General features: G+C 38.2%; 1 protein-coding gene across 4 annotated transcripts in view; it reads right to left on the reverse strand.

The window, feature by feature from the left end:
* PTPRZ1 (protein tyrosine phosphatase receptor type Z1) overlaps positions 1-27,267 on the reverse strand; it is a 251,840-nt gene that overhangs the window by 158,371 nt on the left and 66,202 nt on the right. The window lies entirely within an intron of this gene.

Below are 27,267 nucleotides of genomic sequence, written 5' to 3' on the forward strand. Positions count from 1 at the left end.
CTCTTCTTATTTATATTTGTAACTGCGCTAACATTTAACACAATGCATTGTGCACAGTAGGCATGAAAATCCTTGGGCAAATACATGACAGAATGCATGAGTTCATTACTTCATATAAGCATTCCACTTGGGGGCAGTTACAGTAGAAAGTTATTCCTCACAGTGAGCAAAAATCTAATTCCCTCTATCATCTGTCTGCTGGCCCTGATTCTTCCCTTGTTGTGCAACATATATCAAATTTAGGCACCTCTCTATATGACAAACTCCCAAGTGTTCTATGCTCCACGTTAAACGTCTAGTCCTATGTTAATTTTCTACATTTTTATGTAATTTAAAGAGCCGCTAGGTGGAGCAGTGGATGGAGCACTGTACTTGGCGTCTGGAAGACTCATCTTCTTGAGTTCAAATATGGCCTCACACTTACTAGCTGTGTGGTCCTGGGCAAGTCACTTCACCCTGTTTGCCTCAGTTTCCTCATCTATAAAATGAGGAAAGAAGGCAAACCATTTTAGTATATTTGCCAAGAAAACCCCAAATGGATTGAAACAACTGAACAACCAACGAAATCAAGAGAAAATAACAATCTCCCAACTTTAATTAAATAACATTATGTTCTTTGGATATAATATTATTTTAAGGGAAAAATTACTTTTAGAAAAATCTGTTATATCATATTTTTTTCCCAAAAATGCTATAGGTGTAGCAATGTTAATGTATGTGAAATTGTGTTGTGTCACTTAATGGGGATTGTGCTATTCTTTTAATATTATGAGACCTTCAAAAGACTGCTTATTTAAAAAATACCTTCTTGACAAGGTAATTATAACATTAAGAAAAGATAGCTGCTTTTAAAATGCAGATTCCATTGCTTAAAAAGTTTTTCTTAAATATTAATATCTTTTTTTTGATGCTGAATTTTTTTTTTAATTTAAATTTATTTATTTAACATATTTGGTTTTCAGCATTGATTTTCACACAGTTTGAATTACAAATTTTCTCCCCATTTCTACCCTCCCCCCCACTCCAAGATGGAATATATTCTGGTTCCCCTGTTCCCCAGTCAGCCCTCCCCTCTATCACCCCCCTCCCCTCTCATCCCCTTTTCCCTTCCTTTCTTGTAGGGCAAGATAAATTTCTACGCCCCATTGCCTGTGTATCTTATTTTTAGTTGCATGCAAAAACTTTTTTTTTGTTTGTTTTTGAACATCTGTTTTTAAAACTTTGAGTTCCAAATTCTCTTCCTTCTTCCCTTCCCACCCACCCTCCCTAAGAAGTCGAGCACTTCAACCTAGGCCACGCATGTATCATTATGTATAACCCTTCCACAATACTCATGTTGTGAAAGGCTAACTACATTTTGCTCCTTCCCAACCCATCCCGCTTTATTGAATTTTCTCCCTTGACCCTGTCCCCTTTCCAAAGTGTTTGTTTTGATTACCTCCACCCCTATCTGCCCTCCCCTCCATCTTCCCCCCCTTTATTTTTTTTTTAATCTTCCTCCCTCTTCTTTCCTGTGGGGTAAGATACCCAACTGAGTATGTATGGTATTCCCTCCTCAGGCCAAATCTGATGAGAGCAAGGTTCACTCATTCCCCCCTCACCTGCCCTCTCCCCTCCTCACACAGAACTGCTTCACCTTTATGTGAGATAATCCACCCTATTCTATCTCTCCCTATCTCCCTCTCTCAGTATGTTGCTCTCTCATCCCTTAATTTCATTTTATTTCTTTTAGATATCTTCCCTTCATCTTCAACTCACCCTGTGTCTGCTCTCTCTCTTTTACATATATATATGTATACACATATAAAAACACACACATATATATATATACATACATACACATGCATACATATACACATAGATACATACATACATACACATTCACACACACACACACACACATATATATATATATATATATATATATATATACATAAACATATATATATGCATATTCCCTTCAACTACCCTAATACTGAGGTCTCATGAATCATACACATCATCTTTCCATGTAGGAATGTAAACAAAACAGTTCAACTTTAGTAAGTCCCTTGCAATTTCCGTTTCTTGATTACCTTTTCATGCTTCTCTTGATTTTTGTGTTTGAAAGTCAAATTTTCTATTCAGTTCTGGTCTTTTCACTGAGAAAGCTTGAAAGTCCTCTATTTTATTGAAAGTCCATATTTTGCCTTGGAACATGATACTCAGTTTTGCTGGGTAGGTGATTCTAGGTTTTAATCCTAGCTCCATTGACCTCCGGAATATCGCATTCCAAGCCCTTCGATCTCTTAATGTAGAAGCTGCCAGATCTTGGGTTATTCTGATTGGGTTTCCACAATACTCAAATTGTTTCTTTCTGGCTGCTTGCAGTATCTTCTCCTTGATCTGGGAGCTCTGGAATTTGGCGACAATATTCCTAGGAGATTTCTTTTTGGGATCTATTTGAGGAGGTGATCGATGGATTCTTTCAATTTCTATTTTGCCCTGTGGCTCTAGAATATCAGGGCAGTTCTCCTTGATCATTTCTTGAAAGATGGTATCTAGGCTCTTTTTTTGATCATGACTTTCAGGTAGTCCAATAATTTTTAAATTCTCTCTCCTGGATCTATTTTCCAGGTCAGTGGTTTTTCCAAGGAGATATTTCACATTGTCTTCCATTTTTTCATTCCTTTGGTTCTGTTTTATAATATCCTGATTTCTCATAAAGTCACTAGCTTCCACTTGCTCCAATCTAATTTTTAAAGTAGTATTTTCTTCAGTGGTCTTTTGGACCTCCTTTTCCATTTGGCTAATTCTGCCTTTCAAGGCATTCTTCTCCTCATTGGCTTTTTGGAGCTCTTTTGCCATTTGAGTTAGTCTGTTTTTTAAGGTGTTGTTTTCTTCAGTGTATTTTTCAGTATTTTTTTGGGTCTCCTTTAGCAAGTCATTGACTTGTTTTTCATGGTTTTCTTGCATCCTTCTCATTTCTCTTCCCAATTTTTCCTCTACTTCTCTAACTTGCTTTTCCAACTCCTTTTTGAGCTCTTCCATGGCCTGGGACCAGTTCATGTTTTTCTTGGAGGTTTCTGTTGTAGGCTCTTTGACTTTATTAATTTCTTCTGTCTGTATGTTTTGGTCTTCTTTGTCACCAAAGAAAGAATCCAAAGTCTGAGACTGAATCTGGGTGCGTTTTCGCTGCCTGGCCATATTCCCAGCCAACTAACTTGACCCTTGAGTTTTTCAGTGGGGTATGACTGCTTGTAGATTACAGAGTTCTATGTTCCACGTTTGGGGGGGAGGTGCCAGCTCTGCCACACCAGCACTGCTCCTTCTCCAACCCCGAACCCGAACTGGGTTTAAATGTTTAAATATTTCTTTTTTTTCTTTTTCTTAAATTTAGACTTAGGCAAATCACCCACACACATTCACGCTTCTCCCAAAAGTGATGGCAGAGCAGCAAGGCTCCTGGGCCAGGGAGAGGGGGCTCTGGGCTGAGTTGGTATTGAGAGGATGGGCCCTAACTGGTAACATGTGGGATCTGGAAGGCTGCTGTGGAGCACACCTATCATGTAACAAGGCTTTCCTTCTTGGCATGTGGGATCTTTGGCAGGCTGTGCACCCCTGCTCTGATCTGCCACTTAATTCCTCCCACCAGGTGGGCCTGGAGCTGGAAGTAACAACAGCTGTAGCTGCCCCACCTCCGCTGCCCCCGGGGCTGGAAGCTGAACCGCGAACTCCTTCTACTCCCACAGCTTTTCCCACTAACCTTCTCCGCAGTCTTTGGTATTTGTGGGTTGAGAAGTCTTGTAACTGCCGCAGCTCACTGAATCAGGGCGCTAGGGCCCCCTCTGCCTGGCTTCTGGTCTGGATGGTCCACGTTGCTCAGGCTGGGCTCTGCTCCACTCCGTTCCCAGCTCCCAGCTCCCAGCTCAGAGCTCCGTGTGGGATAGACCTCGCCCCGGGACCATCCAGGCTGTCCTGGGCTGGAGCCCTGCTTCCCTCTGCTGTTCTGTGGGCTCTGCCGTTCTAGAATTGGTTCAGAGCCATTTTTTATAAGTTTTTGGAGGGTCTCGGTACCGAGCTCACACTATTCCCTGCTTACCAGCCGCCATCTTGGCTCCGCCCCCAAATATTAATATCTTAAAAAGGGAACTTTTAAAGAAAACTCTTGTCACGTTTCCTAGGATAGGATCACAGATCTAGGGCTAGCAGGATCTCAGAGGCCCTCTAGGCTAAGTTTTAGGTTAAGAAAATATTATTTAAAGAGCTACCACACACTGAATTTAGATTTACAATGTCACTGTAGCAGTGTTGAAAATGACACTGGCTATCCAGTGAAAACTTGAGTTTCTGTCCTAAATAGTCTAGTACCCAAGCTATCTGGCTTTGAGAAAGTCACACGATTATATATTTAGAATAGGAAGGGGCCTTGGAGGTCCAGAAGTGTCAAACTTCCAGTCCTGCAGACTGTAAACCGCCCACAAAACCAGGTTAAAATATAAATGGGAAATGTTTAACAATGGAATGGAATGGAAAATAGATAGTGTTAATTTGTTGTTTTCTAAATCACCAATGCAGCCCATATTGATCTCTATTTGAGTTTTTAACACCACTGATCTAGGCCAATCACTTCATTTTAAAAATGAGTTGACTGAGGGACTAAGTAGCAGAGATAGGGTCCTTTACCCTCTCTGGGTCTCAGTTCCTTTATCTGTAGAATGGAGGGGCTGGCCTAGAAAACTTTCTTAGACTCCTCTTAATCATACAGTTGATGACTCTTTCTAATTTGTTGCTATTTCAGTCATGTCCAACTCTTCATGAACCCATTCAGGGGTTTCCTTGGCAAAGATACCATTTCCTTTTCCAGCTCATTTTACAGATGAGCAAACAGGGTGAAATGCCTTGCCCAGGGTCACACAGCTAGTAAGTGTCTCTGAGGCTACCATCTGAACTCAGGAAGATGAGTCTTCTCGACTTCAGGAATGGCACTCTATACACTGTGCCAGCTGGTCACCCTTCTTTGTAATACATAGCAATGTATTTTGTAGTTTCTAACTAGTGAATCAATGCATTCTCCTACCTAAACCCATCAAATCCTTTAGGAATTCCCTATAATGGTTTTATGGCACCTTAAACATATGTCAGAGGACAGTGCTGAATTAAGTCACCACAAATTTATGCTCTCCAACCTCAGATGGATTTGTATAGTAATCCTGGGATCACTAAAGAGAGATTCTCTAACATACTCCCCACAGTAGGTATTCCTGAACTTCTTCTCTCTCTTAAAGCTCTGGAACCCCCTCCACTCCCCTTTGCCTGTAGATGACCTTACCTCCTCCTTTATGCAGATTACTAAAGCTATTAACACAAACTCTCTCACCTCTTCTCCTCACCCATCTTCACCCATTCTTTCTGATCACAGAGGATATGGGAGGACTCATTGAGGCTGTCTGCCCTTGATCCCAACCACTCATATCCTTTTGAATATATGACAATTTCTTATTCTTGTTCCCTCTCAGTCCTCACAGTCCTTTCTACTGGCACTTTCTCCTCTACCAATTATTGTGTTCATCTTCCCCTCAAAGTGAACATAACATTTTGATTGACCCTGATATTCTCTCAAAGTATCATACTGCATCTCTCCCCTGCCTTCCTTCTAAACTTTCTACCATTTGCTTACTATCCACTCCTCTCTAAGTCCCCTTCAATCTGGCTTTATGCTACTGAAGTTGCCATTATCAAGGTTAATGACCTTATTATCATTATTAATTATTACTAATGACCTCTTAATTTTCAAATTATAGTTCTCATTCTCCTTGGCCATCCTGAATTTGATATTAAAATATTTTCCTTCTTGATACTTTCTCCTCTCTTGGCTTCTTTGACACTGCCCTCTCTTGGGTTTCCTAACTGTGTGACTGTCTCTGTTCAGTGTCTTGGTTCATAGTCTCCCTTTGGCTCCTTGACTGTTGCTATCTCCCATGAATTTGTCCTCATCCTCTCTCCACACTTTCATTTGGCAGTCCCAATGATTTCCATGGCTTCAGCTTTCATCTCTAGGTAGTTGACTCCCAAATACATATCTCCAATCTGTTCCCTCTGCTCCAGTCCCACACTTCTAATTAGCTGTTGAAGCTTTCTACACAGATGTTCTGTGTTAATTAAAGTTCACAGGACCACAGGATCACAGATTTAGAGCTGAAGGGACCTTAGAAAGGATCTCGTGGAATGGTGGATAGAGCATTACATATGAAGTCAGGAAAACTTGAGTTTAAATCTTGACTCAGAAGCTTACTATTTAAAAGTCACCCTATTTATTAATCCTTTAACCTCTCTGGGTTTCTTATCAATAAAATTAGAGGGTTGGGACTTGATGGTCTCTTCAAGAGGGTATGAAATTGTTGAAAGGTATATGGTTTCCTCATTTTCAAAGTTTTCTAGGTTACTCTGTTAGGATCTTTTCCTCAACCCAACCACCCTCTAACTTGTAACCATATATAAATATGTTCTTCCTTGAAGACTAGACTCTACTGAAATGTAGAGACTATGGCTTTTTAATATTCATATCACCATACCACCGCAGAATCAACGCTTTAGAATGGTGATGCTGGAGGAGACTTTGGAGTATCCCTTGGACAGCTGAGTGGTCATATCAGTCAATACTTCAAGAAATTAAGTGAGGCTATCCACTGGCAGGTCATATACTGCAGATGAAGTTTAAATGCTTTGGCTACATAACGAGAAGATGGGACTCACTGGAAAAGACCCTGATGTCAGGAACAGGAAGGCAGCAGAGGAGATGGAGAGTGTCATGGAAACAATGAACATGAACTCAGACAGACTTTGAGAGACAGTGGAGCACAGAAGGGCCTGGTGTGCTATGGTCCGCGGGGTCACAAAAAGTCGGACATGACTGAAAAACTGAACGACAGCAACCATCAGAGCCTAGCCTAGTGCTTTGTACGTAGTACACACTCAATGATTTTTTTTATAAAAATACTATTAAGGACTTTCTCAATGAAAGTCTGAGGTTTTGTGTCCAAAAAAAATGACTACAAATTTAATATTCCTAAAAGGGAATCATATCTCTGCCCTTTGACTTTTATTTAAATTGGAAAGATATATTTCCAAAGGGAAAATGTTGCCCTTATTTAAAATATCTGGCAATTCAAAAGATAGTCCCAACTCCCGTGGACCACTCAGAGTGTGGCATAGCAGTCTCCTTCTACCAGGATCCATAACACCTCTTATAGCATGAATTTCTCTTGCATACACGAATAGCAACAAAATAATCAACTCGTCATGGAGCAGAGAAAGGACACTGACAATACACAATGCTACAAGACTGTGGGAGATTTGGAGCTACAGGCTAGCAGTGGGACAAGATATCGACCCAGATCGCTGTAATTTGTTTATTTTTAAGGTCATGCCAGACTAACTCCATTCCCTTTTTTGAGTAGCAGACCAGGGAAAGCCATAGCTAAAGTTTACATAGATTGTAATGAGGAATTCAACAAGGTCTCTCATGGCTATTCTGGCAGGGCTGAGGTGGGGAGGAAGGAGGGGAATAGAGATGTGGGCTTAGTCAACAGTAAAATCAGTTGGGCTTGGAAAATTAGTTGAATGGCTATACCCAAGGAATAGTTATTAACAGCTTCATATCCAAACACCCCAGAGATCTCTACTTGCTTCTGTGCTATTCAGCATTTTTATAAATTTATATATATTTTTATAAAGGCATACATGGCATGCTTATCAAATTTATAGATGGCATGAAGCTAAGAGAAATTGCTAAACATAATGGATGCAAGAGTCAGGCTTTAAATAGGGAATCCAATCTAATAAGCTGAAATTGTATAGGGATAGCTCTAAAGTTTTACAGTTGGGTTCACAAAAGCAACTTCATGAGTGAAGGATGGGAAAATGTGACTAGACAGAAATTGATCTGAAGGTCTGGAAGGTTTATATAGATTGTAAGCTCAACACTGTGATTCAACAGTGTCATTGTGGCAGCCAAGAAAGCTAGTGTAATCTTAAACTGCATTAGTGAGGCAAAGTATCCAGGGGCAGGAAGGTATAGTTCTGCTGTTCTCTGTGCTCATCAGATATTTGAAATATCACATTCAGTTCTGAATAAAACCTATATTCTACAAAGATCACTGATAGGCTAGAGAGGCTACAGGAAGCTTAACCAGGATGGTGAAAGGTCTCAAGTTCATGCCATATAAAGATCAGTTGAAGGAACAGAAAGGGTTTAGCCTGAAAAAGAGAAGACTTAGGGGAGATGTCATAATTGTCTCCAAGTATCCGAAGGCAGTCACGTGGAAGAGGGAGCAGACTTGTTCTTCTCGGTGCCAGAAGGCAAAACTAGGTGCGGTTGGATAGAAATTGCAAAGAAGCATGAGGCAAGTCTAGGCTTGATGTCGGGGGAAAAAAATTCATTAGACAGCTAATCAAATATGCAGTCGTCTGCTTAAGGAGATACTGGGCTCCCTTTCACTACGGCTTGGGCAAAGGCTAGATAACCATTTGTAGGATATGCTATAGAACAGTTTCTTATTCAAGGACAGACTGGATTGGCTGATTTCTGAGGTCCCTAACAACTTTGAGATTCTGTGGTTCTGTGATCTCGAGGCCTCCGAGCCGCTAATGCTACCTACAGTTTTCATTCTATCCCTGGCTATGACAATAACTAACTCAGTTCATCATCTGTGAAAAAGAAGTCAGGACTAGATCATTCTTAAGCAGCTCTGAAAGACACGGTAGCTGAGTGGTAGGCTTGGAGCCAGGAAATGGAATTCTAATCATTTCCCAATACTTACAAGTCAGTGTGACAATAGGTAAGTCATTTTAAGACTTGATGGCCTTCATCTGTAAAGTGGGGATACTAACATTTTAACGACCTTCTCCATTGAGAAGAAAGTGCCTTGTTTTATTAATGTGAGTTATGGTTATTATTCTGTTATACAGTGAACTGATTTCATAAAGGCATCTTGTCATTATATGTAGAAATTTCCCCAAGAGAAGATAGAAGGTTATTTTGTATACAGTGGTAGAATGAATGAGGTGAGGTATGCATATATACTCCAACCATAGAGTCCACCTGATATGCCTCTAGTGACTAAAGTGAATCTATCTTAACAAGCAATCATTCTTTGCCTTCCAGGAAATCATACATATCACTAGCCTGGTATTAATATCATCATTATCATTAACATCTCCGCTAAAGTCCTCTTCTGATGATGCATCATGGTATGGAACGGATCTTGTTTCTGGGTTATGAAAGTAGAATCAGTCAAGACTTAGGGAACAAAGAGGCTTCAACTACGGACCCGATGGTAGTATGTGTGTGTCACCTGGTCCCAGCCCAAGTTCTGAGATGGTCAGCGCCAGGTTGACTGACTGATAACATTTTCAACTGAGCGCAACTCTTAGAGGCTAAGTCACAGAGGAAGCAAGGTTTGCACGAGTGAGAGGGGTACCCACACAGATGCCTGGAGGGAGCTAGGTGATGGAGTGAATAGAGTGCTGGCTCAGGAACTGACCTGTATTTAAAGCTAGCCTCAGACACTTTAGCTGTGTGACCCTGGGCAAGTCATTTAACTTTTGTCTGCCTCATTTACTTCAACTATAAAGCTGGGATCATGACGGCACCTATTGCTATTATGGTTGTTGTGATGAACAGTTCTCTTTATTTTCCATAAGTGGTTCTGATTGGTTTGGACTCTAGAAACATCATCCCTTCCCCCAAAGAAGCTGATCATCTGAAATTTCATTACCACACAGATTAACTCAACTTTGGATGCATCTCAGTTCCCTCAGTTGGAGGGCTGGAGGGCAGAGCAATAAATTCCTCCCAAAGCCTTCCTTTATAGAGGGCTCAGAACTCTGCAGATAACTCCATTTTCCATCAGTGGTTCTGCTTGGTTTTAAATCCATGAACATCACAAGCAGAGTACCCCTTGGTGCCCTGCCCCCTTTTCAGCTTCCTTTGGTGTGTTATCTTCCTCCATTAGATTGTAAGCTCCTTGAGGGGAATGACAATTTCTTTTTCTTATTTACATCCCCAGTGCTTTGCACAGTACTTGGAACACAGTTGGTTTTTAATAAATGCTTTATTCCATTCCCTTACAATCATCATTATCGGGTATTATTATCGAATGAGGATCCACTGTATCTTTTCCTCCTTGTCCACAGAGGAGGTCCAGGTAACAGCAAGTCTCTTTTTCATCTAGGTAGAGATTTAAATGAAGAGGAGGCTCACTGGAGACGACAGTTCTACCTCTTACAATTTCTACACATAATAAAAGGAAAATGAAGGTACACTCAGAGTGAGAATCATAGTCAACATTTAGATCTTTTTATATCCTGAGGACATTTTCCATACTCTTAAAACATACCGCTGAGTTCTTTCTTTCAAAAAAGAATATAAGAGAATCAGAATATTTCACTCATGTTATAAAAAAAATCAGTAATTTCTAAGGTTGGTATTTATTAGCTCAAAATTACTGTTCAGATTTTTGTCACAGGCTAAGTCATAGAGAAAGATATGCCTATTTTTGGACATCTGTTTTCCTATTATAAATAGCTTTAATATTCAATATGCTACCAACACAGGTTGAATTTACTTCCCAAGGTATCAATGAACAGATGTTCTAATTAAACAGTAATGCAGGTAAAAACTTTTTATCACAATATTTCTCATTCTGATGCATCAAGGAAAAGAATTCATCCAAATAAATGCCCATTTTATAAATAGTTCTTGAAGGAATAATAATCTTTATTATCATTCAGTCATTTCTGTCATGTCCGACTCTTCATCATCCCATTTGGGGTTTTCTTAGCAAGGATGCTGAAGTGGTTTATCACTTCCTTCTCCAGCTAATTTTTACCAATGAGGGAACTGAGGCAAACAGGGTTGAGTAGCTTGCCCAGGATCACAGAGACAGTAAATATCTGAGACCAGATTTGAACTCAGGAAGATTCATCTTCTTGACTCCAGGCTTGGCACTCTATCTACTGTGCCACCTAGCTGCCCTTAATAATAATAATAATGATAATTAGCATTTATATAGAACTTTAAGGTTTGCAAAGTACTTTACAAATATTAACGTTCTTTATCCTCACAACAATTCTGGGAGGTGGGTTCTAATATTATCCTCATTTTAGGGACAAAGAAACTGAGGCAGAAAGAGATTAATTCAGAGTCAGTCCTTCCTGATTTCACGTCCAACACTATCCACTGTGCCTCCTATTTTTACTTTGTTGAATCAGATAGAATGTCATAGATAAATAGAGCCAAAAGTAAACTATTATGTGATAGGGAGAAGGTATTCTTTTTAAATTGCAGAAAGATATTTTCTGTGAATGTGCATGGTAGAGGCAGAGAATTTGTCCACTTCGGCAATCACCTTTCTTATTGGTTAGGAAGGCTTATTGCTGTAAAGCCCTGGCTAGAAGGGAAGATAAGGGTCCAATGAAAATTAATTTTTAAAATGGCCGTCTCTCAAATCGGTCAATAAATAGCAATTACTTGAAGTCCACGGGTCATTAGATAAGGCTTAGAAACCTTTCCTTTGTATAGATGTCTATTTAGAAGCAATATTTCTTGAAATAACTTATAACTATTATGTGGAAATGCTTATCTTCTAATGGGAATGCCCTAACAATAAACACCCAAGTAACATTTTAGGGGTATGTCATGAAGAGATTTAGAGAAAAAGACTTAGAAAATAACAACCGTTAGGGAGTTCGCGCTTATTCCAACCTGAGAATACCACAACTAGCCCCCACTAAGGAGTGTATTTATGCATGAAGAGTCACTGGACTGCATACACTTCCTCTACAATATTCTTATCCAGCCTTCTCTTAGTACCTTTATTTTTCTCTCTCATATCTTATGGATAACAGCAAGAATAGTCAAACTTCAGTCACTACTGGTCTAAAAGCCAGAGTGCTGTTAGAAAAATAGGAGTTTCTAGTAGAAATCCAGCTCTAGTGAGTAGAGATGTAATTTGTATTCATGGTGGTTAAACAATAACTCCTGGGGAGTTAACATAATATTTTATTAGTAAGTGAAATATCGCCATAAGATATATTACTTAATGCAAGCTGGGTAAGTAACCAGGAAACTGAATGAAAAATGTAGTGGTTGTTTTAACATTAAAAATACTTAGCCCTACCTTAAATATTCAAAATTTAAAAAGTTTTGAAAAGTGTACTTAAATTACAAAAATCAGCTAAAAAGATCTTTGAAGAAAAAAAATTCAGGTACCTAAGAAAATGAGCATTTACTGCTTAGAAAATGTGTATGATACTGGATATAATACTGTATAAGATTTCTAAGCATTGAGTAGTATGCAGTTGAAACAGATGATCTCCTAACTTTGCAAAAGGTATAGTGGGCTTGAACCTAGTTTTATTTCTGGCCACATCTACATGTGAAAAGCAGGAGTTTGGAACAAAAGATTTGAGGTAGAAAAAAAATAGCCTGTAGGCTCCACCAAGGCATTCCTCATCCCATCTATTATTTTATAGGACAGATCAAGAGGATTTAGGAGAGTTTCAAGAAAATTGTAGAGCTTTTCTGATTGGTGTTAAAGAGGATTTTCTAATTCTAACTCAGATAGTCTTAGGACACAGACCTCACTCTTGTTAGCAGGAAAAAGTCTGGGTTCAAATGTTGGCCTGTGAACTCTTAATTAAGTGCCTGGCTCATCCATTTGCCAAAAGAGCTTAGCACCTAGCTCTCTATTCTTATAAAGAGAAAGCCACTCTTCTGTATTCTGATGACTGAGCATGAGTAGGCCTGTTATTCTCACTAAAAAAGCCTTTCCTCTATACACTTAAAAAAAAGTCAGATACAACCCTTTCTCTTGTGGAGAAAGCTCAGCTGAAGACCAGAGCTGAGGTCCAGTGGATAGCAGCCTTGAAAACAACTTAGTGGGCATCAAGAGAAGCAGAGAATGGCAGAAATGCCACATTCAGGGAGAGAAGGGCCAGGGGAAACTAGCCAGTGGAAATGATGATACCACAAGCCAGCAGCAGTTTTTCAGTGTCAGATGTATGAGTTGTCCCTCAATGCATTTGCCTTTGTCACATGTGCTCTCTACATGCGTGTGTTAGCCATACCTATTTCCCCCATGGTGCCCTTCACTCCACCGTGCCATGTGGGATCCCTAACTCTTTCCAAAAATGGTGACTGTATTTGGGGCAGGGCAGGACCCAGTTTTATGGTAGAAATTTAACTGTTGTTATTATGCTACTTCATTAAATGCAGTTACTTCCAACCAACTGTGTCTTTTGGCTGATTAGTAAAAGTAAAAATATTAGCTGGGACATTGAGTAGTTGCACTGAGGACCTTGAAGCCAAGCTGGCGTTCTGAGAGCCTACATGAAATAAGAAGTGCTTCAAGGTACAACAAAACTAAGATTGAAACAAATATGTTGCACTGGTAAGCAGGAGATGGGAAATAATTAAAGTAATCAGAGTTAGGACACAAATCCTTCCTTGGAGACCTTTAAGGACAGGAATGTTGTTCTGGGCAAAGCTTGCTTGATACCAACCCCATTCCTATGATATTCTTGTGGAAATACTTTTAGGACAGGATTTGGGTCTAATTAGGCCAATCCCTTAGCTAATTTCTTTTAGGGGCAACAAGATTCCACATTCAGCTGTGAAGATTCTGAATAATATTTAATTTTATTGGTAATTTTCCAATTTACTATCCTCTAATGGGCTCTTTCATGCATTTATACAATTCAGTTTTCAATTTGACAGTTACCAAAGTCCTGCGTGCAAAACATGTCCTGAAGAAGATAGATAATTAATTACACTGCACAATTTTTGATCTAGTCTGGGATGTAACTACAAAATAAGAAAGAAAACGTTAAAAAGATAAAAGAGATACCAGCAAGAGGAAGGATATTAGGGAAGGTTTTGTGGAAGAATGGAAATTGGGAGATAGGTTACAACGGATGGGTAGAATTTCAAAAATGTAGAATTGAGAGGAATTGACTGTCCCTTAAAATCACATTTTTGAGAAAGCTACATACCCAGGTCAATGTCAAGTTCTTTCTTCTTAAGTAACAATAACAAAAAATAGTAAATACTTTTCCTTCTAAGAACTTAAAAGTGCTTTTTTCCATATTTTGTTGTCTTAATTAAGAAAACTGTCTAAGGAGCCATAGCTGATCAGCAGCAAAACCAGAACTGGACATTTCTGGGGTGCTCAATCCTCACTTGAGTATTCTGTTCACTAGCCTCCCCCAACTTCTATTATCATCTTTCTTCTTTATGTGCTCAAATGACCCTTCAGCGATCTGATTTTAAAAAAGAAGATAAGAGACGGGAAGGCTCTTAAAGCCTTCCCAGTAAGATAATGGAATCACTTGGAGAAAATTTAGAAAACTAAATTGTCCTTACACGTTCCATTGATTTACAGCTGATTTAGTGTTTGTTGTTTTCAAGACTATTCTACTCGAGAGTTCACGGAAGCCTATTTCTCTTAATGATTGATTTGGTCTTGGGTTCTTAAGCTGTGTATGAAAATATAGCTTGCACATCTACCTTGGATAAATGAGCATGAATTTATTATACTGAATGGATGATAAATCAGGGTTCGCCTACCTCATGACAAATATACAACTCTCCTGCACTCCAGAAGCTGTAGCTGGGTGTCTATTCTAATGTTGTCCCAATTTGCTTTTTTTCCTATTTCTTGAGTCTAACAGACATCTGCAAATTAGCGATCTTCAACAGATTCTTGTGATAGATGCGGTGCTTTTGATTATATTAGCAGTAAAGGAATAAATGAAGCTTTATCCTCTCATCAAAGGATTTGAGAAACTTTAATTGCCTAGTCAAGTGTTCAGAAGGAGATAATGTATAGATTGGACAATGTTCACAACCCCCTCTTACTGCTCAGGAGTCTATTTGCAGTCTTTAAGTGATTAATGGATATTTAGATTTGACAAGTTAGGCTATCTATCTGACAGCTCTGCTTGTTGTAATTATTAAACATTAGGAGCCTGGAAAATGGTGTGGATTTATCCATTTAAGTAGGATCAAATAAATATCACTCCTTGGATCTCTGTGGTTTCCAGTCTATCTAGCCACCTTCCAGAGACAGTCATGTATAATTAAATAAAGGCCAAATGCGTGAGAAACCTCTGAATCATATGTCAGGGCTTCATTTTCTACTCAATTTACTTTCAGAAATGTTGATGGCATTAAAACATGTCAATATGACTTCGGAACACAAGTCTTCTTTCTGGTGTTTAACAATGAATAGCCAATCCACTGAGAAACGAAGAAGGTATTATTGACCTAAACATGAAGATTTCTAGGAAGTAGGGGAACTGAGCAGAAACTACAAACAAATCTGGGTTTCTTTTGCCTTCTCACCGGATGGGGAAAGGAAGCAGGAGAGACAGAATTTGGATCTAAAACTACAATACAATTGAATTCAGATAATTTTTAAAAATCAAGGCTCTCTCTCTCTCTCTCTCTCTCTCTCTCTCTCTCTCTCTCCTTTCTCTCCCTTCTAGAACAGGGGTTTTTTACCTTTTTTGTATCATAGATTCCTTTAGCATTCTAGTGATGTCTCAGAACATGTTTCTAAATATATCCAAAAAAATCCACATTGATTAAATGGAAAATAATTGAAATAAAAATGTATTTTTTCCAATCTTAATTCACTAACTCCTTGAAATCTATGCAGAGTTTTTCTTAACAGAAAATACACACACACACACACACACACACACACACACACACACACACAGTGGATAGAGTAACTAGCCTAGAGTCAGGAAAACCTGAGTTCAGATCCAGCCTCAGACACTAGCAAGCTATGTAACCCTAGGCAAGTCACTTAATCCCCTTCTGCCCCAGTTTCTTCAACAGTTAAAAAAAAAAGGAATAATAAGAACCTATTTCATAGGGTTGTTGCAAGGATCAAAATGCCTGGCACTTAGTAGGTGATTAATAAATGCTTATTCTCTTTCCTTCCTTAACATCTTCCCGTCTTGGCCCACCATGTGATCTGTATAGCAAATAGAGAAACTACATCTATGTCTAATAGAAATAGGGACTAGAAATAGTTTTCCAGGATGAATTGTCTTTATTTCAAAAGAGAATGAATTCACATCAGATTGAATTCAATTCTATCACCCACAGAGAGAGGGCTCTAATAAATCCATAGAAGAACACTGGAGGTAGAAAGGTTGAGGGATATCTATGCCCATGAATACAAGTCTAGGTGTTTCACTTTCTTCAGGCATATGTTTGAGGACATACCCAGGCAGTGACTTGCTCGGATGCCTCTCCTCTTTTTCAATACTCTTTTCAAAGTGTCATAGAAAAAATGATGAAACCGGCGGTAACTGAGGCCATATGGCTGTGCGAGATTGAGTTTCTATGAGATGATCATTAGCCCAGGTTGAAAAGAGAATGCGATTCAGGAACATGTCTGTTGCAAAGGTGAAAAAAAGCAAGCAGAAATATACTTTCCCTGTCTTCAGAAGGATTAATTTTAATCTTAATTAATCTTACTTTTTAAATCAAGTTCTTGTGAGGCTATTCCTGGGAAGGTGTGAGTATCACACATTTCCACTACAATTAATAACGATTTTTCAACTAATCTGCATAAAACCTATGCACGAATTAAGCTAAGTTTAGTCCCATACGATGTGGACACAGTCTGTAGGAAGACACAAAGATCATAGGAGACACAATCTCATGGAGTTTGCACTCTAGCAGGTAGCTGGCAAATGTGATTTGTTTTTTCCTACTACATTAAAAAATACAGCACGGTGGTGGTGGTGGAGGGTAACTTTCTATCAGTAACTTTCTATCTATTATTTAGTCCATGGGCTTGCTCCACTTCAATACCCCCATATAAAGCTTCTTAATAAAGAAAACGAAGGCTTAACAAGTTTGCTAATGACTAAGTAAGCCTCTAAACCTGCAGACAATAAAGAGGGAACTTTAGCTATTAAGAGTCCATTACAAAGTGAATTTTTTCAGAGTGAAACTTCTCTACAGAACCAAATGGATGCCTGACAATTTTGCTAACATAAAAAACTAATTAAAATCAATCCTATGTTTGTAAAGGCAGAAAATACCTGGAACCACTGGGCTTTGAACATTTCTGATTGCAAAATGCAGACCATCAGCGTTGTTATGTCTAATGGTTATAACAAGAGTTTACTATTTCTAATAGTTATAACAAAAGAACCCGATGCAGCCATCATCTTAATGATTCAATTTCTGAAAAATATCCCTCTTAAGGATTTATTATTATTATTATTAAAGAGTGGCTGTGATGCTATGATGATAACAATTCCTAAGATGTTAATGTGGTACAGTAGATGGAAGGAGCACCTGCCACAGGGTCAGAAGATCTGCGTTCAAACTTTACCCCTGCTGCTTACTATCTGTGTGGTCTTGGACAAGTCATTTAACTTCCCTGGGGTTCAATTTCCAAATCTGTAAGTTGGGGAGGATGGGGATTAGATGACCTTTGCAGTCCATTCCTTTTCAAGAGCTATGATCCTATGTGTCAGCATATCTCCAGATGTTTTGGTTTTTTTTTGTTTTGTTTTGTTTTTTTAAGAGGACACTGATGTGTTTGAAAATTTTTGTGGGTATACCCCAGTATGTTTGAATTAGAAGAGACTTTAAAGATAACCTACCACAAGCCCCTCATTCTACAGATAAAGTCTACAGTCTACTGTTGGAAGTCCAAAGAAAGGCGGCAACTCATCACCTTGGTCTTGATAGAAAAAGTCTCAACAATCTTGAGAGACAAATGTGAATGGAGGAAGAGTTTGCTGAATTTAACTGTAAGGGAAAGGGATAATCTATTTTCTGTTAGGCAGACAGTGGCACAATGGATAGAGCTGCGAAGACCCAAGTTCAAATCTGGCTTCAGAGGCTTCCTAGCTGTGTGACCCTGGGCAAGTCATTTAACTTCAGTTTGCCTCAGTTTCCTCAACAGCAAAATAGATATACTAACAGCATCTACCTCCCAAGGATGTTGTGAGGATCAAATGAGGGAATATTTGCAAAACACTCAGTATAGGGCTTGGTACATAGTAGGTGCTATATAAACTTTCTCTTTTTTTTCCTCCCCCACCCCCATTTTCTATACCTATCACTATAATGTAGAAGCTGATTTTTTAAAAGTGTTAATAAAGAATCAAAGTAGAGTCAGGATGCTGAGAACCTAGCGTCAATCATTTAATGAGATCATAGAAAGAACTTTAGTGTTAGGCTTAAATATTGAGATTAAAAAAATACTTATAGAGTTTTCAAGAGCCACCAAATACAAGGTATTCCCAAAAGTCTTAGGGCAGGTTTAAGGCTTAATGGCTTCACAACACCCTTAGGACTTTGGAATGACCTGTATTAGGTGGAGAAGCGTTCCTGTCCTTTCATTCAGAATATTTCCAATTTCCAGTTTGTTCCCACTGGTTATAATTTCAGCAAGTGCATCTGTTCAACTGCTCTTTCTACTGCGCTGTATTTAGCGTGTCGCCCACACAAAACTATAAGTGACTGTTGCTTGAATTAGCCTCTGTACTGTCTGTGTGTAGAATATGGTAATAGGTCAAAAGGGGCAGCTTCAGAATTCTAACCAGCCAGGAAAATCAGGGCTTTACCCTGGGGTGCGGAATTTAGAGTAAAGGGGAGGGAGGGGAAGAGAACAAGCATTTTTATAGCTCCAAGGATTCCAGGGATGTGTTAAGAACCTTACAGATACATCTTATTTGATACTCACAATAATCCTGCAGTGCAGGAACTATCATTATCCCCATTTATAATTGGGGAAACTGAGGCAAACCTAGGCTACGTGACTTGTTCAAGGTCTCACAGCTTGTAAGTGTTTGAGGCTGGATTTCAATTCAGTATGTTCAGAATACCTACAGTTTGTTAATATTATAGAAATAATAGGGCTTAGCATCTAGGTAACAAGAATACTTTATTTAAATAGGATGCTACTAGATGCTTTCTTAGCACCATATGGAGCTTTTACAAAAACTGGCCATGTACTAGGGCACAAAGATGTTACAAACAAATGTAAAAAAGCAAAAAAAAGTTAATGCATCCTTTACAAACTATAATGCAATAAAAATGTAATTGATAAAGTACAGGGTATCCCTAAAGTCTGGACACATGGGAAAATTGATAGCAACGTGGAGTTATTGCATCAAGATCATGTGAATCTTGCAAAGGGTATTAACCTCTGCATCACAAATGATGGAAATCATACTGAAGATGTTATTTGTTAATATTCCAATTAAATAAAATGTGGTTGAAAATTTCATTCATTTCATTTCTTGAAAATATGCATTTTTGCCTATGTGTCCAGACTTTAGAAACACACTGTATATACAGAATATATGATAAATAGATACAGGGCAGTTTTAGGGGAGAGGGCACTAGTAGCTGGCAGGGTGAGTCTTGAAAAAAAATAAGGAATTCTAAAAGAGAAGAAGGAATATATTCCAGGTATGAGGGAATGGCTAGGGCAGCTAGATGGCACAATGGATAGGGTGCTGGGCCCAGAGTCAGGAAACTCATCTTTCTGAGTTCAAATCTGGCCTCAGACACTTACTAGCTGTGTGACTTTGGGCAAGTCACTTCATCCTATTTGTCCCAATTCCTTCATCTGTAAAATGAGCTGGAAAAAATGGCAAACCACTCCAGGATCTTTGCCAAGAAAACCCCAAAAGGGCTCATGAAGAGTCAGACACAACTGAATAACAACATGGGGGTGGCTAATGAAAAGAGATAGATAGGAGATGGATATGTTTAGTGTGAGAAACATGCAGTGAAAGGAAGTAATGCACGATGAGACTGGAAAGGTTCATTTGGGGCCAACGTGTGAAGGGCTTTAAATAATAAATAGAGGATATTATATTTTATACTAGAGGCATAATTGAGGAAGAGAGCGACATCGTCAAACTTATGCTTAAGAAAGATTACTTTGGCAACTGCCTAGAAGGTGGACTGAAGTGGGGAGAGACTTGAGGCAAGAAAAGCAATTAGGAGGCTATTGTAAATAGTGCGAGTGAGACATGATGAGGTCCTGAACTAAGGTGGTAGCTTTGTGAGTTATCAAGAAGCAGACATGAGAAATGTTGTAGAGGGAGAAAATGGCCTATTTGGCAACTAACTGTGCCACTGAGCTGATTAGCATATAGCAGTTACATGCTTATTCAACTGATCTGAAATATAGGTGTTTTACTACCTTAAAATATTTTGTAACCTAGCTCATTATGAAATTTAGTCAGTCATACTATAGGATTATATTGTGATTTTCAAGGCATAATGAACTATTTAAAATGTCTGAAACATCACACACAAAGAGAAGTGAACTAATCCCATCTTCCTACAAAATAATTCTATAAGACATCTAGGCAAAACAAAAACAAAACCACATTACAACATGAATCATAAAACCTAGAGTTGTTATCAAATACATAATTAGAAAATAGCTACATTTTTTTGTCATAAGAAACACTGAATTTTGAAAATCAAGTATTTGTTGTATGTGAAAAACATGACAGGGCTAGTACCTTCACAGGCAAATTACATAATACTCTTTCATCCCTAGAGATTATAGAGAATATTGGGCTCACTTCTGAATCAATTATCATTCAATTCACCTTTGGTTGATAAAACTTTTTATTTGGTAAAGTCCCAGATAACAAAGTTTTGATTGTAATCTATGCCATTAAATATTCACATTCATTCCTTACATTTTAGAATACAATACTGTCAAGTTACCTGAAATGTTTTATTATTCCTCACAATTCCACAAAGCTGCAAGTCTTGGCCTTAAAGAGAAAACTCTATTGAAGGAAAGTGAGGAGATAATAAGGTAGTCTGGAAATCCCAGGGCTCAAAATCAGCACCAACGGGGATTACTATTCTGTAATCTCTGCTTCTTAGCTTCTTGAACTAAGAAATTTAACACATTAAGAAATAGCCTAAGCATTTTTTGCTCTCACTATAATAAATTTCTGGCATTTCCACTTTATATCAATGATGTCTTCTTTATCTGTCCCCTTCTCTCCACTCACTTGGCTACCACCCCAGTTCAGGCCTTCATCTCAAGACCTGTAATACTGTAACAGCCTCATAACTGTTCTACCCATTTCGCATGTCAACCTTCTCTAATCCACCCCTAACAAAGCCGACAAAATAATCTTACTAAAAGCACATGTCTGACTATGCCGCCTTCTCACTCAAAAACTCAGAATGGCCCCTACTTGCCTCAGCCTGGTATTTAAGGCTCTCTGCCATCTGCCTCCAATTTACCTTCTAGGCCTTCTGTACTTTTTAAAGTCTTTTTTTTTGTTTTTCTGAACTTGAAAAACCAACAAGCAAAAACATTCTATACACAAAGAACAGAAAAGGAGTTCTATGTACAAAATCATGAATTTCTATTAGTTACAGCTTGTTTTTAATTATATGCTAAATGAAACATTCATTCCAAAGTTGTCTTGCTTCTCTGTGTCTCCTTCTGAATTTCCTTCTGTTCTCTCCTCTGAATAAAAAAAAATGCTTCATTGATGTTCTTTTCTTTCTTTTTTTTCTTGGCATCACTATCCCTACCTTCCAAAAATAACTTTTTCTTAAAAAATCCTTCTAACAAATAAGCTTATTAAGGCAAAATAAACCCACAGATTTTCTATTTTCAAAAATATCCACATTCCATGTCCATTTCTCTACTGTCAAGAGGTAGGAAACATACTTTGTCAGTCCTCTGCTGTCATTGTTGGTCATTGTATTGTCAGGAAGTCTTAAATCTTTGATAGTTTACAATATTGTACTCAACAGACACTAAGTAAGCCAGGAGAAATGGCATGCTCAGTGGGGATCCCACTGAAAGGGACCCCAACCTCTAGCTCCTTTGTGGGGTACCTTCCACTCAGCCAGGTAGAAATGACAAACTGCAGTTACATGGCAGCTAAACCACATCATTGGTTTAAGTAAGCCTGATCTTGGTCCTTGGGTCCCTCGCTTTCTCTTCTCATCTGTTCATTTTCATGAACTTTGGAAGCAAGTTTGTGAGTTTAAGAGGTCTGGAGAACTCAGGTTCTTCAGCTGGAACTGACTAGAAGCAAGAGGAGATTTTGCACTGAAGATGACCACAAGCAAGAAGATGAGTGCTAACCCCTGGTTTGGTTTGACAGAAGTTGTGAACCTGGAGGGAATTGTTTGAATAGTTTAGAACCAAGATGAAATATGAAATGCCATTTCAGCAGTCCTACAAATTCTTTCATGTTTTGATAGTTTTCTATGTCCAACTCCTATGAGAGAATAACAGAAATCAGAAGTTAGCCTATCCTGTCTGTTCTGAGTCTTTGTTAATGTTCGCTTGTGAGTCTCTTGTATTAAACATTTCTTTAGAGTGGAAGAAATAATTACCTAATTTAAATTTTACATTTAGTGCCTTTGTACTCCCTACTCCTGATTTGGGGAGACCTCAGATATGAGTCAAACGTAAGCATTAAGTGACAGACACCTTTCTAAGACCATGAGTTTTCCATCTGCAATGGTAGAGGGAGATGCCACATTGGGAATTCACACATATGCATTTAAACTTCCTCTCTGAAAAAATGCTCATGAGCCTTTAGTAGGAAACTGGTATGATGGGTACAGTTTCCATTTATTTTAAAGTTTAGTGAAAGACATGTTAAACAATTGGGGGGGGGGGAAGCAGGGACCACATTCCTAAAATATTATTTTCTATATTCTATGTAATATTAAGATAATTATATATTATATATAATATTAAGATAATTCCATATAATATTAAGATGCAGAAGGGGCCTTAGAGATTATTTAGTGAGAGGCAAAATTGCTTTGGACTTGGATCCATAAACTATGACCTCCAACCCTGCCTTCACCATCGACTAGCTGTGTGACCAAGGGCAAGTCATTTTATTTTTTTCTGAGTTTCAGTCTCCTCATCTGTAAAAATAAGAATCATAATAACAGCAGTATCTACCTTATAGTGTGATCCTCTTGTAAATAAAGCACTTTGTAAATCCTTAAAGTGTTATGTAAGTATGAGTTATTATTTTTTCATTTTATAGATGAAAAATTAAAAAAAAACTAATAACAACCCTGAGGTCCAGAGAGATTGAGTTGTCCAAAGTCACTGAGCTGAGTGGCTTATGATAGTTTAAGCATTGTTTGTATTTTAAAATAAAGGTCATTTAGCAAGCCCTAGCTTTGTCCCTGTTTGACCCTAGTATACCCAAAGACCTTGCTAGAAGGAAAGAAGCACAGAACATCTCATTTGATAGTCTATGCCTATGTGAATAGCTGAAAGACAACTAACTTTTAACAAAATTAGAGAAACATTGAGTTGTTATGCAGGCCAAGTTTAAGATTAATAGATAATTATCATTATTATATAATATACTGTATACAATATAATTATATGTAATTTAATTGTATGATGTAATAAATATATTATATATAATTAACAAATAATTGATCGATAATCAATTTTTAGATTGTAAACTCTGTAAGGGCGAGGATTATGTTTTATTTCATGCTTATATCTCTCCAACACCTGGAATAGTTCTACGAACACCAGAGACATTTAATAAAGCTTGCAATGTGTTTGTTTGTTTGTTTTTTTTAAACAGAAACGTTCAAAAAGAAAGAAGTTCCTAAGGAAGGAAATGTATTCTTGGTGCTGAGATCCGTAACTTACAAATCCAATCTTTTATCACAAGTATGCCAAATTCATCTACTCATCTCAATCCTATAATCACCATGAACGTACTTATTATCACTTTTAAAACCGGCTATCTAGCCCAGTCATTTCTGAGCATAATTATAGCACACATCCCAAAGAGAAAAGTTTTTTTTTCTTTTAACCTATAAAAATGAACAAGAATGGTGCCACCTAGATCCTCCTCCCTTTCCACTCTGCATTTCCCCATCCATCTAATCCCCCATAGAGATTTACATTGTTACAGCACACACTGTAATTATGCAGTAACCTACTGTAAAACATTCCATAGTAGGAGTCTATGTGTTACAGTGATGTTTGGATATAATCATGTTCAAAAATGGCTTGGATTAGATTCATCAGCCTTCTCTGAGACAGATGCTGTGCTGCAGTTATTAATTATAATTAATGGAGTGCTGAAAGAGTGCCCTTGCATTACAAGGCACTAATTCAGAGAATGTTAGAGGGAGAAGGCAGCTTAGGGATCAAGCTTCAGAAAGGGTTAAGTGAACCTCCAATACACTTGTTAGTTTGTCACTGATGGGACTTGTCAAAGGCTGCACAGGGAAGCAGGTAGTAAAGCTAGGTCTAGACTTTCCACATCTTCTGGCCCAGTCTTTCTTGCTCCAGTTGGGGTCCTTGCTTAAAAATTTGTCAACTAATTCATCACATTGAAAACAGATTCAAATTCAAGAAGGAATCCAAAGCTAGGCTTCAAAACCATACAATGAGACAATGTAAAATGAGAGGCTGAGTGAAAACAAAACAGCTCAAATGAGCACAGGTTGAGTCCTCATTACTTGAGTTATTTCATAGCTCGTGTCATTTGCTATTTTGTATATGAAGGACAGAACCTGGGCAAATCTCTTAATTTCAGAGCCTCAATTTTCTCATCTGCAAAATGAGGGAGGTGGACAGGAGGATCTCTAAATTTCCTTCCAGTGCCAAAATTTTGCAGCTTCATTACTTTTTCTTAAACCAGACAATTGATTTTATTGATATAAAGAACTTCCAATGAAGAAACTCATGTATAGATGAGCATCAGCTTTCAAATTTATAATCTTAAAAGAGTTGCCTGGGATCCTACATGGTTAAGTGAATTTCCCAGAGTTATACAGTCAGTCTGTCAGAGACAGGACTTGAAACAAAGTGGGTTTTTTATCCACATGCACACTACACACACACACACACACACACACACACACACACACACACACACACACACGTATGTGTGTGTCTATATACCCTAGTGGATAATATGTGTATATGTTTGTATATACACACACAAAGACAGATATGTAAATATATATACACATACACACAGACATATATATACACATATACATGCACACATACATATATATTGATATCTTTTGTTTTTACATTATCTTCACTTCCAAATATATCCCTCTTCTTCCCCTACCCAGCAAGCCACTCATGAAACATTATACAAAAGAAAGAAAACAAAGAATAGTTCAGTAAAACTAACAATCAGTCTGAAAGTGTGTACGACAGTCCCCCACCTCTGCAGAGAAAGGAGGTAACATTTTTATGCTACTTTGACTATTTTATTACTAATCTAAAGAAGGCATGATGTTACCCTTGTACAATATCCCAAGGAATCTATTACACATTATGCATTTCTGGTTATTATGACTCATGGAAGTCATATTTTTGTTTTGTTTTGTTTTGTTTTTACGTTCCAGAGAACGGCAGTTAAAATGATGAAGAGGTTGAAGTGGCCTCTATGTGGGGACAGACTAAAATATATCAAAGTTTTACTTTGGAAAAAAGGTTAAAAACATACAATTAAAATCTTTAAAATATGAACTAATATAGATAAAAAGAACACAAATTTGCTAACCAAATGCTAGGACTAAAAGTAGGGGAATCCTTTTAACCTTAAAGGAGAAATTTTAAAAATAAAATAAAAGCAAATATTATTTTATAAAGCTAGTAATAAAGATATAGAACGTGTTATGGTCAAGATATTTCCTCAACTATAAAATAAGTGGTTTGGACCAATTATGTCTAACGTCTCTTCAAATTCTTTAACGTTTTGTGATACGTAAATGCACAGTGAAATGCTTTGTCCTACGAAATGTTTCTTGCAGATCTATTAAGAATTACTGACATCTCGGGCCCTAAATCATTCATTATATTTAAAATTAGACTGGCTTCAGATCTCTGGACTCAAACATGCAGTTATTTGATGAAATTCTTCCACATTATGCCCATTTAACTCCCACTAATTTGAAGTCTATAAAGTAAGGAATGAAAGATGGAGCGCTGAAAAATTTCTCCATGGCCCCAACATTAAAAATGATAAAAAAATCAAATGGCAAAAAATCAAATTACATAGGGGAAAATAAAGAAGTTTAAGAAGTAAGAGGGCACCTGAAAAACAAATGATCTATGTCGCACTATTTTAAATTTGAACTAACGCTTTATGTACCACATGGATTACAACTCTAGATACGTAAATTAAGACTAGATTGTTGTTGTTCATCCTTCATTTTCAAAGAGGATCAATGACATCATGGGGTGACATCTTGACTTATGGGTGAATTGGATTAAAGTGAAGCAGAGTTGCACAAAGTCATCAGTCTCACTCTCTCTTCCAGAGTCATCCCAAGTCCAGTGGTAAGACAAAAATCAGGATGACTGGTGATGGTCCAGGACACAGTGGATGACCTTGGCGTCTCTGATGCCTGACCAAGCTCTAAGCCCCACAGCGCCTGCTTCAACCGCTTTCGTGGTCACTGGAACAAACTGTTCTTATCTGCCCATTTCACAGGGGGATGTCTTCACATGCTCCCCCTAATTCACTGACAGATCTGAGGCCTTTCAGTTAACCTCAACCTGGTTTAACCTATCTAGATGGTTTTACCAGCATGTGGCCACTGGGGAGGCTACAGCATCTTGGAGTCATGAGGGTGAGTTGGGTGAAAATGGATACCTAAGGTGGATGAGCAGCCCTGAAAATGGCCCGGCAGCCCTCAAACCAGAGGTACTAGTTCTCCTAAACACCCCATACATCCCTAAGACTAGATTAATGAGCTTGAAAATGTTGTGAGCTGGTTTGCAAGTTTCATTAATTAGTAATTGAAAACCATTCAAACTCCTCAACTTAGCACACGCAATCTGGCCTCATCTCACATATACAACACTGTCATGAGCTACTGCCCAAGTGAAACCCCCTAGTCCAGCACAACATTCCCTCATCTCAACTCCAAGGCTTGGTTTTATTATCCTTTCTGGAAATGCCCCTCTCCCTTCCTATTCAACAAGGTAAATACTGACATTAGGTGTCAAGTAGGGAGGTAGGTAGAGTGAATGCAGACATTAACCTGGGGGACAATAAACCGACAGGTAGGTAGCTGGGTGTGTAAAGCCCTGGGAATCCCTTCTGATGCTGATTTGCACTGTGATGCTATTCTATTCCATTCTATAAGGCTGAACCACAGCATTTTTCCTTTATCTATCTCTTCCTATATTTGAGAGGAATTCTCATATAGTCCAT

This window comes from Trichosurus vulpecula, chromosome 5, assembly GCF_011100635.1.
Source record: "Trichosurus vulpecula isolate mTriVul1 chromosome 5, mTriVul1.pri, whole genome shotgun sequence".
NCBI lineage: Eukaryota > Metazoa > Chordata > Mammalia > Diprotodontia > Phalangeridae > Trichosurus > Trichosurus vulpecula.